We start from the raw sequence: 4,740 nt of genomic DNA, 5'->3' as shown, positions 1-4,740 counted from the left end.
GTGTGTGAGAGAGCCCCTTATTCTTCTATCTAGTAGAATAAGGTGTGTACAAGTGATGGGTGGTCGGACACCTCTGGCACGTCTGACTAGGGTAAGAGGCACACCGCCTTTACCCCAGCCGAATCTTCAACTGTAATCTTTTCCTCTTGTTTCTCAACTTCTAGCGGACCAGAATCCTCCCTCATTGTTTCCATGTTTTCGATTCAAGTACCGACCTTTTCCTCTAGTATGCCTACATTTGCTACCACCCGTGCCTAGCCGTCTCCGAAGACTCGCCTCCAATTGGACTTGACCGATGATCTACAGATCATCGTCGCCTCAGGTAGTTTCTTGCCAAGTGACCAATGTTGCAGCTTTTGTAACAAGCATTAGGAAAGGAGGCAAACACCAACTCTTGTTGAAATGCACCAAAATCTCCCATATTGAGGTCCCATATTTGGGAATAGGTTTGCTCATGTCCCACAATGTACATACCTTGACATCCAATCCAGATCTAATCCATTGTAACCTTGAGATAAATAACACTCAGCCCAACATGGAAGCAATGGTAGGAACATGGTCATGACAAGCCAAATAAGAGGCTTTTTAGTGTAACCCACACATGGGAAAATTCCCTCATCTCCTCATTGGAGTAGAAGTTTGGTATCCACGAAATGGCGTACGCAAAATAGGACGCCCCCCATACCCCTCCTCTTATAACCAGATCCTGAATTGATTTCTCAGAGGTGTACACCGCCACATAAAACCTTTTTCCCACAACAAAAAAGTGAATGATTTCATTTTGGTTTGCTAAGCATCGCAACCGCCCACTCCCATAAGTCATGAGTTGTCATCTGACAACCCATGAAATATAGAACCACAGATCTGGCACAACAAGCCTCCAAGCTCTATAAATCCAACTTCGAACTGAAGTCAATTGCATTCACAAAAAAGTTGTCCTAATGCTTGTTCTAACTGAGCAAAAACACCCCATGGAGCATCTCCTCAGTTATAGTGCACACTCCGAAAGAAAAGGGCTTCAAAATTTTCTTGTGCCTGCTAGCATCAAAGTTGTTGTCACAAGCTTGTTTTCTACCCTCTAAAATGAAGACAAAGTTCATATCTTGCGATGGGGAGATATCCAAGACTTGCCGTTCATCTCCAAGCAACCCAGGATTCCCCCCCATTAGCTTCCTCTACAAACCAACATTCCCCATCATGGAATCCACATCATGGGCCATGGCTAGAGGAAAGCATCTTAAGGCTAAAGAAACATGGGTAAATCAACCTCGCAGGAGTGGCCTATAAGAGAAAACAATAATAAATGTTGATTGACACTCGGGAGTGCTGGCAACGATGCTAGACAAAAAAAACGATGATAATCGTCCAAGTTTAAGAAACCAACAAGATCGCGTTAGGGAAGAAAACAAATTGCGCTAGGGTTGTTCTTATACAACCTTCAGTGAGGAAGGGCTAGTTTTACAACTTTCCCATCATTGGCAAGAGCTACAAAAATTCAACCATGCACGTGCTGAGTAAATCTCAAAGGAAGGGTGGAAAGGGTTGCAAATTTTCTGCCATGTCAAAGCTCCCTCAAAGTAACCCTAGTTACTTCAAAAGTATGCAAGCATCACTTGGCTACTGCCAACACAACATTAATGCCCCCTCAAATAGTGTTTTTTTTCATCTTAGAGCAAGGAAGATCTTTGAATGCACCACGTTTGCTCTAGCTTGGTTTGGCCTAATTGTAATGGATTTTAGGTACTAAAATCCATTACAATTAATGGGTTTCCTTAAAAACAACGTTTTGGGGACCTACTCAGTCCAAGTGATCCAATTATGGGGAATCTAGCCAGATCCCCCGCCCCCTTCGCCAGGGAAAAGTAGAGAAGGACAGTGTAAAAATGATTTTTCGCGGAGGCACACAAAGGCTCTCCGACAGGCGCTCTGCAGCTCTCTTGCCTGCTCGCCATCGTCCCACTCCAACAAGCCATGGGAAGGAGAAATCCCTCTTCTTTATAGAGGCTCCAAAATCAACATCAGCCCACTCTGATTCTTTCCCGTCCTGCAACATCCATCAACTCCTGATTTGCTCAAGAGGTGCACAACTAGATCTGTCTCCTACCTGCCACACTATTTTCCCATCAGCATGAGCGCCAGCTAACGTCAATAATGATCTGCAAACCACTCGTCCACCTTCACCCGCTTGAGTCTTCAACCAGCATTGGTTGCGTGTGCTCGTGCTCAAAAACCTGCCGCATAGTGGGAGAGAGAGAGAGAGAGAGAGAGAGAGAGAGAGAGAGCCCCACACGGGAGGTGCAAGGGTGCACGCACAGTGCTTGTCCCCGCATCGATATCCAGTGCCTTCACGAACAGAAGTGGCAGATCTCTCCCTTCTCTTTCTATCCTCCACTCACCCCCTCCCAAAAATATCGGGGTCAAGCAGCTACGAATACAGATACACATGAGGAGTTGAGTTGTGCTACCCCTCTAATTATTTGTGAAAATTTCCAAAATACCCCTCAAACATACCAAAATTCTCCAAATAGTCCAAAGTTTACAGCTTTCCATAAGAAGAGTGATTGTCCATCGATAGAAGACGCTAACACTAGAATTTGAGTTGGTTATGTAGGCTTTAAGGATGAATTGCTTCATTATTTTTAGATCAGGCACACTGAAAAATTGATCTCAATTGTCATAAAGGAATAAAGTTTAGGAAATCTTGAACGATGCAACCAAAATAGATACAAGGGTATTTCGGGAATTTTTGAAATCCTATAAATTCTTGTTTTGATGGGCCACCCTCAAATGCAAAAGAAAAACTGGGCTTGGCATATCACACGATCATGATGACACTCATCACCTCTTTCTCTCTTTCCTTCTCTCTCTCTTCCACGTGTTATTCCTCTCTCCAAAATACACCTTAAAACATTTAGCTTTTCTTTCTTTCTTATCCAAATAGCTTTCAAATGGATTTTCTTATTTGTTTTCGGCAATCCCCAAGTTAGCATCTATTTGTGGTTCCATCTAATTCAAACGTTGGGACTACCTATTTGAAGCGAATCTTCTCCGAGGAGAAGATTCCTTCCTCGGAGAAGATTCCTTCTTCTCGAGATTCCTTCCAGAGTTAAGCACAGGACCACACATTTGGAAGCTTTAATTAGACTTGCAACTGCAAGATACATTGAGCTCAAGAACCTTGCAGTTCGAGACAACGTTTGCCGTGAGCCAGTCTGCGATGATTCTTGCCTGTATACTCGACGAACCCAGCATTATAAGAAAAGCGACCCTCCTTTCCCCAAGGCCCGGGCCCATGTCCTTTCCTCCTCGTGCTCTCCATTCCTTCCTGCTGTCGAGCTGCACCATGCCCACTCATGAGTGCGCAATGCAGAGAGAGACACAGTAATCAACTCCCCCTCTTGCAAGCTCTGTGCGGCCCTAGAGTTCCCTGCCCTGCAGGCAATGGCTATCATTGCAGCTTGCTTCTCAAAGCAATCGCCCAGAGGCGAACATCTCTCTTCAAGAGTGCGGACCAGGATAACCTCAAATTTTTTTTATATTGACAGCAGCCAAAAGAAGAACCGAAGCTTCCCGATAGAACCTCAGCCTGATGTCGTCTCCATTACTTTATCGAAGGTGCTATGACTCTGCCCTTCCCCTCAAAGGCATGGGAGCCGCTCCTTTGTCTGTGCCTTGTGCATGGCCACAAGAGCAGGCACGGTGAAGCAGACGTTGGCACACAACCCTGGGTCATGCACATTCGCATTCCTACTTCTACCCTGCGAGCTACGCACGATTGCGAACACAACTCATTATGTTCTCCAATGACAGCACATAGAGAGAAAAAGACAACTTGGGAGAGAGAGAGAGAGAGAGAGAGAGAGAGAGAGAGAGAGAGAAACATGCAATGCCGTGCCCTTCCGTTGTCCACCCCGCTATGCTTGCCATGTCCTCCAACACAGTGATGAACTTTCTCGCACTCCGCACCTGCCTTTACCAGGATGACCTGTGGAAAAACCAGAGAGAGTTTGAACCTCCACAGCCCCCTGGCCTGGAGAGAGAGAGAGAGAGGGAGAGAGAGAGAGAGAGACTTTGTCACTGCAGACAAACCAAAAAGAGGGACCTCCTTAGTATCACCACAAGGTCGAGGAGTCGACTCTCGAGCGCATTGTAAAGAGCAAAAGATTTAACGCCTCAAAAACAGAGCCTGGCTCAGTCGTCTCTGATCAGTGATGATCCAGTGCCAGAAGAATCTCTCTCTCCCTCTCCTCCACGTGCCCCCCTCCACCTTCTTTACTCAAAATATTTCCTTTCCCTTCTCGTTTACTTTTTCTTTTTCCTCTTTTGCTTTTTAAAGTGAGATATCTTTGTTATTCCCCTTAATGAGACATGCGTGCCAACCTGCTTGAAGGCTTTTTGAAACAAAATTCATTGCCTCAATTGTTAAAAATGACCCTTATTTTGCATGTGGCTCATCAAATCTAGATACAAGAGACACGTTATTCAGTTTAAGATGTAAGCTAGTTACAAATTTTAGTTCACATTCTGCTTGGTTCTTATACTTCATATATACTACATTGACATACATACCGGGTCTATCTCAACTTCCATTAATTAATTAGATCCCAAGATTCACACTCGAGCCTTTGTCAAAGCAAAAGTCGTTCGCTCCCGTTGTTCCCACGTAGTCCGGTTCCCCTCGGTGCACAGCTGCCCCTACACCTTCTCCACTCTCGCATCCGTCTCGTTCCTTCACCTTGC

Source organism: Adiantum capillus-veneris, chromosome 19, assembly GCF_014529385.1.
Source record: "Adiantum capillus-veneris isolate H3 chromosome 19, ASM1452938v2, whole genome shotgun sequence".
In the NCBI taxonomy this organism is placed as follows: domain Eukaryota; kingdom Viridiplantae; phylum Streptophyta; class Polypodiopsida; order Polypodiales; family Pteridaceae; genus Adiantum; species Adiantum capillus-veneris.
Note: the sequence above shows the minus strand (reverse complement) of the source record.